The 14,032-nt window shown below is 36.3% G+C and overlaps 1 long non-coding RNA gene across 1 annotated transcript in view; it reads right to left on the reverse strand.

Moving 5' to 3' along the window:
• Positions 1-3,079: 3,079 nt before the first annotated feature.
• LOC118766420 overlaps positions 3,080-14,032 on the reverse strand; it is a 23,486-nt gene continuing 12,533 nt past the window's right edge. The window contains exon 3 of the long non-coding RNA XR_005002351.1: positions 3,080-3,198. This is a non-coding gene — a long non-coding RNA (uncharacterized LOC118766420). The remainder of the gene's footprint in view (positions 3,199-14,032) is intronic.

Here is a 14,032-nt window from a genome sequence, read left to right on the forward strand (position 1 = left end):
AGAGAACCAGCCGATTACATCGACCTTAGTGTTTCATTGGTACTTAATTTATCGACCTCGAAAGGATTAAGGGCGGTGTTTTGCAGGCGGCGTACATCAGCATTCTTGAAACTATCTTGAAGTATATTGAAAAGCAAATATTTTGATATTTTCTAAATATTTTAAATCATAGCGGAGAAAGAATTAATTATAATGAGCGATGACAAGACATGTTTCCTTGTCTCCAAAGCAAGAAAATACTGACGTAGTGTTGATTACAGTAAACGACGTCACCACCACGCCAGCGAAAATAAACACAGAAAGCAATACATTTTTGTCGCTGCAATAAGTTTTGACAAGTTCAGCGAATCAACAATTCAACGATACATTCGACAATTTCGTTAACACCAACGACAACAACAATCACAACAATAATGACGTCGACGACGACGACTTCAACAATAATACAGTTGACAAGTGTAAAGAAGGAAAAAATAAAGAAAATTTTTAAAGAAACTCGAACACCACCTCCGCCGCCTCCGTCGCCACCACCACCGTCTCCATTGCCACCACCACCACCACCACCACAACCACTGCAGTCGTTACAGTCGTTACAACAACAACAAGAGTGGAGGCACAATGGCCTAGTGGTTAGGGCAGCGGACTCGCGGTCGGAAGAACGCGGTTTCGATTCCCAGACTGGGCATTGTGTTTATTGAACAAAAGCACCTAAGCTCCACGAGGCTCCGGTGGGGTGGGGTTGGTGAACACCGCTGTACTCTTTCACCACAACTTTCTCTCACTCTTTCTTCCTACTTCTGCCACAAAGCAGAGGAACCCACTATGGTGTGGTAAACTTTCAGACCCTAGTCTAGATTGCGAATCCTCTGTACCCCAGGATGGTTCAGCTCTCCACCCGTTAAAAGCCACCGTTTACTGAATGAGGATAACAACGTAGCTTTTGCGCCCGTGCAACCGCCAGTCTATCTTTTATTCTTTGTGGCTAATGGCGTGAGTCCTGATTGGAAGAAGAAGAAGAAGACCACCACCACAACAAGAGATGCTGAAAAAGGGATTTCTTTTGCGAGTGTTGCAAGAAATCAGGAAAATTTCTGTACAAATAAATATTTAAAGCAGGCCTGAAAATTATTGAAAATATCGGGAGAAGAGTAGCGCTCAACACTCCATCCGGGGTGATAGAAAACGCTTTGAGATGCTCGGTTACATACATACCGCTGCATTGAGCAAAATGGTGCCGGATGGAAAACACTACTGAGGCCTTAATTAAAAAATACCTTGGGTGCGTGTAGAAACAAGAACTACATCACTCGAGGAAAAACGTTAGCGATTTGGGACTGTGGAAGAAGTCAGGTTTTATTCCGCGACGACACTGAAGAATGAAAAACTTTTCTTAATCTCCAGTTATAGCGGCTAGCACCTTGCTAAAGTTAGGGCGATAAACGTGCCGCCAGAAATATCCATCATTTGGTCGGTGGCGGCCTTCCTAATGGGTATAGAGGAAGAGGTGACTATCCTGGAGATAAAGAAAATACCTCATCAAAACTGGTCAGGTATAGGTATGAAACTGACCATACGAAATAACCAAACATATATTGACGAAGTACCTGACCTGATAGACCTCTCAGGTGTCATCCACCTGTCAGTGATAGTGGAGAGTAGAAAGTCAACTTCCACATATGTGAATCCGTGACTCACTTAAAAGCTACCTGTCCTCTGGCGAAGAAGACAAAGCAGTCACTGCTTCCAACACTATAAACACAAGATTCCAACACCCGATAGCCAAACCAAAACAATGAAGGCGTTTACTTCCGCCTCCCAGGCAAAACAAACTTCTCCTGAACACCCTACTCTCCAAACCGACGACAACAGCAATGACATTGAGAACGAAGAGCAGGCCGGAGCATGGATCACAATCACAAAACGGGACAGGCGTAAGAGGAGGAGGGTATACAGCCTTACTCCAAGAACATGTACTCCAAAAACAAACACACAAACTACAACTGCAGCCCAATTCACAACTACAACAACAGCAACATCATCAACAACAAGAAAACACAGAAACACCACTGGTTGTTGACATGCGCCCCAGTCAACTGCCATTTAACTAGTTCACTAATCCGATCCCTGTAGTCTTTGCGTACCGAAGGACGAGTTCAGCTTCGAGTAATCGGATCCCTGTTAGATTTTTAAATTTTTAAATTTAAAAATTTTAAAAATCTTATTTTATTTTATATATGTATTTTCTGTTATCATTATTTTATTATTACCTTTTTTTAAAAAATATATTTAAAAAATTCTTTTAATTCTTTTAGTTTTTAATTTTTTTTAGTTTGCTTTAATTTTACTTTTTAAAATTTTTAGTTTTTATTTTAATCCTTCGTTTTTTGAAATTCTTTTGATTTAATTTAATTTAATTTAAAATTATATTCGGTCTTCATTTTCATTTGGTTTTTAAATAACTGCACTATATTTTATTTTATTTTATTTTATTTTAACCTCACATTTCTCCTTCTATATCTAATAGCCAAGCTCACTAAACCTTTCTCAACCTTACCATCACAATATAGTTACTGCTGACTTTTCATTCATTTTCTAATGCAATTCGTCCAAAATACTGGATAGTACATATGACCAAATATTAAAGATTTAAAATGACCATCTAAGTAAGTGACCTATATCAAATTTCCTCACAATGTCTGGATAATATTTGAACTGAAAAGAATGCAAATGTTTTCACCTGTGATGATCCAGTGACAAACGCTAATGTTATTATAACTGTCCTTTCCTTAATTTCGGCCATCTTCTGTCCCTTTTTCTATCGAATGCCTTTCCTCTTCTATTCTTTCTATTCCTTGCTTTCTTCCTTTCTTTCCTTCTCTTCCCTTTAGTCATCTTCTAAATCATCACTTCTCTTCTCCGTTCCTCTTTATCTCTCTTTCACTTATACTGAATCGTATTGCCTCTCTTCGCTCCCCCACTCCATACCTGTACCATTCCTTCAGTATTCTGCTTGGTTGTAACAAGAAATGACTCTGACGGAAGTAGCATTAAACTTTTTAGATCGTTCAATTTCTCTCAACCGAACAATGAACCGATTGTGTAAAACCTATCAATAACGAACCTATAATGACTACCGGAAACAGCTGTAAGTCAAATTTACAACAATAAAGAAAAATATGTAATGACCATTATTTATGCCTTGAACAAATATACATGTATATAAATGATACAATAAACGTTTCCTTCATTATGTTGTTACCGCTCGTGAGCTTTAATAAAATCTCACGATTTTGTAATTCTGGAGCAAGAATCACAATAATTCCACCCAGAATCGTACGTTGTATGTCATTAATCTCAATTTTTATGAAGAGTGGGTAAATGCGGTTTGTTAGCTTTTTGCAGAGTGTCAATAAAGACACTATTATCCTTGGATTTCCGATTTTAACCGTACTGTTCTAATGATCAACGACTCTTCATTTTGATTTGTAGTTATTCTCTCATTCAGATAAATTTAATGAACCCTTAAACAGTACCGAAATCCTTTTCAATCAGTTGAAACGTTATATTTCCAAAGTCAAAGTATAAAGATTAAAGCTGGAGAATTAATTGAGCGTTTGAGGAAAATTAAGCATTTGTTTCCTTTTTGAACTGGTACTTTAAGTATGTTTCCAACACGGTCACTTACTGGTATGCATAGGCGTATGAAATCTTTTGGGCTATCAAACGAATAATAGTTGTTTCTAATACTTGAAATAGCAGTAAAAAGCTTCCATATTATATCTTGCCGTCTTACACGAATAAGAATATATTGAGTGTCTTCGACTAACGTGCTATTTAGTTCTGGTGTACCTAAACCTAATTTTGATAGAATTTACAGTCGAATTAAAAACATTCTTCAAGTAGTTAATTTAATAATGATTTCTATTATAAAATTATGTATATGCATACATATATACATACATACATGCATAAAGAGACACACACATACACCCACACATAGAGAGAGTGTGTGTGTGAGTATGCGTGTGTGTATCCGGTTCCCTCTTTTCAAGAGAAGATAGGTTACAAAAATTTAGATCCTTTTCCGTAAAAAAATATCTATACTAAATGATTGAACACAAAATATCCCAACAAGCCGTAAAAGGTCAAGAGACCAGTGCACTGAGACTGAATTTGAAAAAAGGAACTACACACACCACGAGAGAAATTGTAAAACCCCCTTTTTTCCGACCTTTTTCTCTTCTTTACTTATTTTATAAAATCTCAATATAAAAGAACTTTCAGTAACATATATTTGTTTTGATCTTCGTGGAACACTTCCATGTGAAACTGAAATTTCTGTGAACATTTGAACATCTGATGTTTTAAGCATGCTTGTCCAATTTTTACCTTGTAATTTTTGAAACTCCCCTAAACCCCCATTCTTTAGAGATATACATTTGTATCATTTATAAGCAAAAAAATTGTCGAAAATAATTTGGTATGTAAATAAATATATTTATAAACGACCACACGTTTTTCAGATTTAGGTGCATTTTCAAACCCCAAAACAAGTCTTATATATATATTGATAGAAATGGTAAGACAACAAAAGAATGAAAGAGACCTCGATATTATGTAAATAGAGGAATTTATCTGTAAATGTAATATATGACAATTATTCGGTAGCCATGATAAAACTCCGAGTTTCAGATGTCGGGGTGGAAATCCACGCCGCCATCTCTTCAGTTAGCTGGCTATCAGAAAAAAATACTATGAAAATGACCCCATTTTCATAGCATTTTTTCCGATGGCCGGATAACTGAAGAGATGGCGGCGTGGATTCCATTTTCATAGCATTTTTTCCGATAGCTGGATAACTGAAGAGATGGCGGCGTGGATTTTCACCCCGACATCCGAAACTCGGAGTTTTATCATGGCTACTGAATAATTGTCGCATATTACATTTACAGATATATATATATATATATATATATATATATATATATATATATATATATATATATATGTATTTATATTTAAGTAGGTGAATGAATTATCCTATGTTTATCGTCAGCATATTCTTTTCTCTAAGGTTCCCCTAGTAAACACACTCATAGAAAAATCATACAAATGTAAACACTGGGAGAAACACACTTTCTACTCATATAAATGATAATGATAGTCACTGTGGTTTGAACAATTAGCTTTACGTCCACCCCACTACTGTAGAGAAATTATTTCCTAAGCCTTCGAACATTCTTTCAATCAACGTACCCTTTCCTCTCCACTTGTTCCCTACCTATTATTCCTTTATCCCTTCTCTTCCTACTATCTATCTTTGAAGTCAATTCTTCTAACATTGTTTTAAAAAAAGCACTCATTATCGCTTTGTTTACCATGTAGGCAATCATCGAAATTTTTGTTTGTCTTGTTGTCGAGAGAGGCTCCCTTTCTTTCCTGATGAAAAGATTGCATAATGCACCCTTTATTCCTTTGGAATGAAAACATGCTGTCTTCGAAACATATGTCGAGAGTAAAGGAATTTTGTTAACATCTTCGTTCGACTCCATTCTTTCATTTATATATATATATATATATATAAATATGTACGCACACACAAACATATATACCTATAGGTATGTGTATATATATATGTGTGTGTGTATATGCATGTGTGTATGTGCGCGTGTATGTATGCGCGCGTGTGTTTTAAAATATTTGAAAAGCTGAAATGCAGCGAAAGCGCTCACACAGTACGAAAAGTTGGAAAAGATTTGTGACGTTCTGCTTTTTAAAGGATTTTATATAACTTTTAATTTAAGAAAATCTTTCTTCAAATGCACACACACACACACACACACACACACACACACACACAGACACACACACACACACACACACAAACACACACGTATGCATGCATACATACATACACATGCGTGCACACTCACACGCAACATACTTCTGCATCGTTTTCGTCTAACATTTTTTCCACTTTGACAGAATCTTCAGCAGAAGATAGCTGCCCATAGTGTTGTGCTTTATATTAAAAATTTTGTATTGCAGATAACAGACGATAAATTTTGATTCTTTGTGGTAACTGCCAAAATGTATCAAAATTATACAAAAACCGTAAAAAAGAAAACTATTTCGATCTTCTGAGTTTAGTTCCCATAAGATTAACGGTTCGCAAATTAATTTTTCTATCTTCGACTACTTTCATTTACTGAATATTTCTCATGGATCAACCGAGCATAAAAAATTCAGTAGAATTTAATCAAAATTTTAAATAGAATGTAATTAGTAATCAAATAATACAAATATGTATGTAATACAAAAATAGAGAAAAACTAATTAAAGTATACAAATGCATGGACACATACTGACAAGCCCTAACTTTTGATATTTCTGAAAATATGTGGCAGAGGATTCTTCTGTGAACCACCGAGAATTTTGTTATTAGACCATCTGGGGACCCAAGTATCACAGACTCAGAGCCGCTACACTAGAGTCTCTTTATCCTGCTGTCGATAAAATTTAAATAAAGCATGCGGTAGTTTACTAGTGATGTTGGAAAAAATGCAGAACATCTGTGTCTTCCTTATGAGAATAACTGGAGTAATTGAAGCAAAATACACGTGATGTCTCATAGCGGAAGTTAACATAATAAAAATAAACATTTCTTTATAATATTTCGCGGGATCAGAAGTTTGAATTTGAAATTAGGGAATAAGGAAAAAGATGCATAGAACACACGTATTTGATTTTTTTCTGTTGCTTACTCATTACAGCGTTCCTAAAATTTCTATTCAGTGGTAATCGTATATAGCACTATTTCATTCTTTTTAGAATTCGTCAGCATGACATAACTGAGATATATAAATTGAACATTTTATGAAGCGAGATATTTCTTATAGGTGTAAAATAATTACAATCTTCAAGAAATTCATGGAATGTGTTTTTCTTTTATTCCTTTTCTCATGACAAAACATTAGTAATTTAACAATCGAGAGAGAAGAGAAAGTCCTTTATGTATACATATACATATATAGAATGTCCTTTATGTATACATATATAGGCACAGGAGTGGCTGTGTGGTAAGTAGCTTGTTTACCAACCACATGGTTCCGGGTTCAGTCCCACTGCGTGGCACCTTGGGAAAGTGTCTTCTACTATAGCCTCGGGCCGACCAAAGCCTTGTGAGTGGACTTGGTAGACGGAAACTGAAAGAAGCCCGTCGTATATATGTATATATATGCGTGTGTGTGTGTGTTTGTGTGTCTGTGTTCGTCCCCCTAGCATTGCTTGACAACCGATGCTGGTGTTTTTACGTCCCCGTTACTTAGTGGTTCGGCAAAAGAGACCGATAGAATAAGTACTGGGTTTACAAAAGAATAAGTCCCGGGGTCGAGTTGCTCTACTAAAGGCGGTGCTCCAGCATGGCCGCAGTCAAAAGACTGAAACAAGTAAAAGAGTAAAGAGTAAAGAGAGTATACGGTAAACGAAGTAAAATAGTTGCAACTAGAAAGAGGCAGATATTAGCTGATGATGTACCCGGTTTCAATTTCTGTTCGAGAACATTTCATTTCGTTTACACGTCTAATGACAATCGGTGTTGGCTTGTTTACATCCGCTTAAAAATGGACGGCATTTCGTCCGTCTTTATGTTCTAAGTTCAAATACCGACTTTGCCTTTCATCCTTCAGGATCGATAAAATAAATACCGGCATAAATGACGCACTTTTCCAGTTACTTTCCTATTATCGACAACCAATTAATACATAAAACAATTAATCTTTGGTTGAACTCCTTGCCCGTTTTATCTCCATGAGGTAGTCTGCTGACCAACTACTGCAGTCGTCTCACGAATGTAATAATTTTATTAATAATTTTGTACATATATCATTGGTTGTCAATAATAGTTAAGTACCGATTTCCATTCCTTTTCCTTAAAAATAGACCAAAACCAGAAAATGTTTGGTACTGACAAGAGTCATACCAATTTCAGAGTACGATTATGAACAACCATCAGCTAGTAATCACACACCTTATCTATTCAGCTTATATACGATGCCTGTATATTAATATAAGAGGATGGTGGAGTTGTAGAAACAGTGTAACAAACCGTCACTTACTAGGCAATATAGTTTCGTAGCAGACACCATACTTTTGCTCATTGCATAATTGCTTTAGGTGACTATGTGATATTAAGCAGATAAAGACACCTCTTCACATTTGACTCAGCAGAACATCCAGGATGTGACAGCAAGAGAGAGAGAGAGAGAGAGAGAGAGAGAGAGAGAGAGAGAGAGAGAGAGAGAGAGAGAGAGAGAGAGAGAGAGAGAGACACACACACACACACACACACACATACAGAGAGAGACACACACACATACAGAGAGAGAGACACACACACACATTCAGAGAGAAAGAGAGAGATTGATGAAGAGAGAAAGAGAGAGAGAGATGTCTGCACAAATAATCGGTCGGTATAGTACTACAGCAGAGCTGAGTGGTGCAACGTGCAAAGGGACAGCGCATTGCACAATCCAAGAATTGAAACCTCAATCTTTTGAACATAAGCCGAACACCATAACATAACTACTAAGCCGCGCGCATTTTCTGTATAAACAAGCATATTGCAGTATTAAGTTCCGTTTAACTTCTTTTCTAGGTTCAAATCTCAAGGCGGTAAACTTTGTCTTTCATCTCTGTGGGATCGATAAAATAAGTTATCAATCTTATGTTGTGTCAAATGTAATATATCCTTTCTTGTGGCCTTACGCCAGCACTTACAATATTAGGAAAATAAACATTTCTGCTGCGGTTTCGAGAATTACAATCACGATAGATAATTGTTGATAGATAATTTTCATCATTTTCATCTTTTATAAGTTGGATGTAACATTTTATCTTGGAACTTACAATATCTTTGTCATGACAATCACCAGAAATACTATGAAGATATACAGAAGAAAATTACTCAATTATATTCTTCTTTTATTTTTGAAGCATCTTTGATGTGATTTAAAGAAGAGCTGGAATTCATGTGCTGCTATTACTAATTTCTGTTCAGTCTCTCTTCGTGTTCTTTGATTACGCGCCAACTCATCTATTCGTCTCATATCTGTCTGTATATCGAACACACACACACACACGCTCACACATACATATATACGTATATACACATACATACGCATATATATATATATATATATATATATATATATATATATATATATATATATATATATCCATGTATGTTTGCATGAGTGGTATACATATATATATATATATATATATATATATATATACCACTCATGCAAACATACATGCATATATATATATATATTATATATATATATATATATATTATATATATATATATATATATATGTACACACTCACACACATCCACGTACACGTAGACACACTCGCACATACGCACATATTGTATGTCTTTGTTCGTTTAAAAGAACATACGATACCAAGGGCAAAATGCTATCTAGTATAAAGCGATGATGTGTATATTGATAATCTGCCATTATTCAATTAATAATATCGATTCATTTATCAGTGGTGTCTATGTTGTACCTAAATCTAAGTCTCTCATATCAAAATAATAGGTGTGATTCACTTTGATTTTGACCTTTGTCGCTTGTTAGTCTCTAAAGAGAATCTTTCTCTATTTTGCTTGACGAAGCATTCTTTCTCAGGAAGAAATGCCAAGATAAGTATATCTTCTGCGGATCATTAAAAGTCTTAAATTAATCTGAAGCAAAAAAAGTGATGAAGTATTTGTGCAGTACAAGTATTAAAGTTGGTGGCCAACAGGCAAATATTGAATTTCTAGGGTGTTAGCAATTAACTCTAGACTCTTATGTAGCATCATTATAATTACTGCTCGTTATATCTTTATGGGGGACATTTTGAATAACGGTGTTATAAAAATAGATCACTATTTAACATACATCTGTATAAGAATTATCTAATTTTAATATAGTTAACTTACTATTTTCACTGATTCGATTTGAGGTTTCAGTTTTTTAATTCTTGATTTCTTGCTAAGGTATGCAGAAAAATTGCGAAGGTAGCAATATTCTTCATGCTATATTTTAGGAATTACAAGAACCGAAGAAAATTCAAATATTAGGTGTAGTCATGGTTGCGTAGTTAAGAGAATCTCTTTGTAACCATGTGGTTTTGTGTTCAGTCCTACTCCGCGACACATCAGGAAAATGTCTTTTTCTATAAACCTAGATTAACAAATGGTTTGTGAGTAAATTTAGTATACAGAAATAGTGTGTGTCTTTTCGATTGCGTTTGGTCAACCCTAGCTCACTTTTTGACAATCGGTGATGGTTTGTTTACGTCCGCGTAAAAATGGACGGCATTTCGTCCGTCTTTATGTTCTGAGATCAAATATCGCCGAGGTCGACTTTGCCTTTCATTCTTCGGGATCGATAAAATAAATACCAGTCAAGTACTTGAGTCGATGTAATCGATTTACCTCCTCCCCCGAAATTGCTGGTTTTGTGTCAAAACTTGAAATCAATACAGGGCGCAGGAGCGATATTCCTGCTTAAATGGAATAAAATGTTTGAATCTGCAAAGATGAAATGCAATGCTAACATCGGCGGGCTGTGAACGCAGAACGCAAAGGGCCGTAACTAGATACCATGAAGCATTTTGTCAGACACTCATTTCAGCCATTCCATGTTAATATATGAGCAGAGGAGAGGCAGTCGATTATATCTACCCTAGTACTTGACTGGTACTTCATTTTATTGATCTCGTAATCGCAGAAAATATAGGTTATAATGATATACCCCGCAAAGCATTTATGTTCTACCGGTCTTGCCATTTCACTGACTCTTTAATTTCAAGAATATGGAGAATAATATTGATTCTTTTACGCTTTACTTAACATGACGACATTGCCTTTAAAGTGTTATTCACAAAACAGAGCAAATTATGGTGCTTTATCTTATATCTTCACTTATCTTTTACCTTTCACTTGTTTTATTCTTTGGATTGAGGCAATTCTGGGACTCTGCCTTAAAGGGTTCAGTCGAACAAATTGAGTTTAGTACTTATTTTGAAGTCCGGTAAATGTCCTATCGATCTATTAGGCTGAAGCGATAAATTGTCAAGCGGTTGTGAGAGACAAACACAAACTAAAAAACAGACAGACACACACAGAGTAGGTTTCTTTCAGTTTCCGCCTGTCAAATCAACTCACAAAGCTTTGGCCGGCTCGGGTCTATAGTTGAAGACATTTGCCTAAGGTGCCGCGCAGAAGTGAACCCAGGGCCATATGATTGGGAAGAAAACTTCTTAACCATTCAGCCATCCCTGTACCTATAAATCGATTTTTTATAGAAATGAATTTCATCATTGAATCTTCAAAAGAAAGCATATTCTTACATTTTCTGGGACATTTTAAAATCAGATGGCTGAAATAAATGAATAGGGTCAATACATAACACGTAAATTTTGAATAATTTATGTTTTCGATATTTGTGTTTGAAAAATTTGAGGTCCATGTATCATATGGACAGGAACATCGGAAAGTAGAAGTGTTCAGCAGGGCTGCTACTCTAGAAGTGAGCGGAGAACATAATTTATTGCTTAGGGTAAAAAGTTTAGCGATAAAAGAAGGGAAACAGCAGTAGCAGAAGTCAAGCCTGGTCGAAAATAACTGTGATCAAAGAGACTCCCACCGTGGCCTTTCCGCATTTGTTCAGACACAATATATAAATAACTACATTACTTTATATATCATACTCTTTCTCTCTTTTTAGTAAAAAGACTAAAGGGCGATATAGTTGGTAGGTCTTTGGCTTGGGTCTGCATTAATGATGAGATCCACTAAACTATCTTTGACCTCGACACACTACATAAAGAAGGCGATACCTTGGTTCGTTCTATGGATCTTGGAACCACATGAATCATTAAAATTACGTTTTTCGTTTCGTGAAAATCAATGGAAAAGGAAAACTCTATAAACTGATGTTCCTATCCGAGATGATTGATGTCTCTCAATCACGTAAAAACTCGATCTTGTAAAATCTAGGAGAAACATCATCAATAAATGCAAAAGTCTATGAGCGGAAACCCCGAAAACATCCTACAACGGGTTCGTGCCAATCTTGTCTTCAACAATAAACGACACAATTTCAACAGATGTTGCTCACATTTAAATGTTGTGAAGTGCGAATATTTTTTTGTGGATATGTGTAGGGGTTGAATTTTTATTTATGAAAGATACACAACCTCGTTGAAGAATACATATTAATATGACTCACGTTGGAGGATGGCTTCAGGAAAATAATACGATAAAACAAATTCCGTTAAAAAATTCCAATCAACTGTAAAAATTTCAGATCACTCAAGGGAAGCAGATTTGAACCATTAAAATTGTTTCAAGAATTTAAAACTGGTCGTAGATAGTGTTCTGCTTGCCGATAACTTACTGTTGTTATAAGATCTCTCACAACGCCATATTAATACAGGGAGCAAAAAAAAAAAACTTCCCAGATTCACCCTTCTTGATAAACAGCAAACGCATGGGGTACATCGGTTCAAATCATGATGGCAACTGAACAAAAAACAAACAAAAAAGTAGTAAAGCATTCGCTGCGAGGAGACAACGTCACTATCGGTGTATTTTCTCTTGCGACAGGGTGCAGCATAAAAACGTTTGGGAGGTTTTTCTGCCGCATCCTGTAATTTTCAACCACAGCATAAGGTTTCTCGTTCAGAGAGAGAAGGGTAAATCTATTTAACCAACATCAGCATGTTACTGGAAAATATATTTATCGATCTTCTAAGTAATGGAAGATATCGTCCATCTTGTACTAGGATAAAATTCCACCGGACAAGACCGTCCCCAGACAAAATCCTTCCGAACAAAATCCCCCCAAAGTCAATATCCCGGGGGATATTGCTCTTTCTTCACAATAAGTATATTTTACAGAAGTGAAATTTTATAAAAAAAAAGTTACAATATTTATTATTGATTAGAACAATGACAATTTTGTCCTCGGGGGATTTTGTCCTCGGGGGGATTTTGTTCTCGGGGTATTTTGTTCTCGGGGGGATTTTGTCCTGAGACCCGTCAACCACGACAGGATTTCGGTTTTGAACTTTAGGAAACGCTATTATTGTCGTTTGTAATACTGGCGGTTAGCCCAACATCATTCCTGAGTGAACAACCACATATGTTGATGAAAGGCTTTCCAGCATGATCATCCCGTCTGTCTCTACGATCCGATTATACACCTAAGACACTAGTTGGTGCTTTGAGGAAGATTTGATTGTTATATGTAGCATGTAAAGACTTCTGCAAGGAAACAACTAGATACTATAATGCAGACACGGGCAACCTTTCTCGAGAAGCAGGCCGCATGAAACATGGTTCATTATCAAGTGGGCCGCACTACTAAAGATATGTAGGTGTGTCATTCAAAAAGTCCCACAGACAACACTTTGCCTATAACTGCTCTAGCGTATATATTTCTGCGCTGTAGCATTTGTTTGATAATTGTTTTGCATTTAAATACATTACTCCACTCAGCGTTAGAACTGCAATACAAGAATATTAGGCGTGGGAGTGCCTGTGTGGTAAGTAGCTTGCTTACGAACCACATGGTTCCGGGTTCTGTCCCACTGCGTGGCATCTTGGACAAGTGTCTTCTACTATAGCCTCGGGCCGGCCAAAGCCTTGTGAGTAGATTTGGTAGACGGAAACTGAAAGAAGCCCGTCGTATATATGTATATATATATATATATATATATATATATATGTGTATATATGTTTGTGCGTCTGTGTTTGTCCCCCCAACATCGCTTGTCAACCGATGCTGGTGTTTTTACGTCCTCGTAACTTAGCGGTTCAGCAAAAGAGACCGATAGAATAAGTACTAGGCTTCCAAAGAATAAGTCCTGGGGTCGATTTGCTCGACTAAAGGCGTTGCTCCAGCATGGCCACAGTCAACTGTCTGAAACAAGTAAAAGAGTAAAAGAGAGTGCTCAGTATGAACTCTTT

Source organism: Octopus sinensis, linkage group LG15 (assembly GCF_006345805.1).
Source record: "Octopus sinensis linkage group LG15, ASM634580v1, whole genome shotgun sequence".
In the NCBI taxonomy this organism is placed as follows: Eukaryota; Metazoa; Mollusca; class Cephalopoda; order Octopoda; family Octopodidae; genus Octopus; species Octopus sinensis.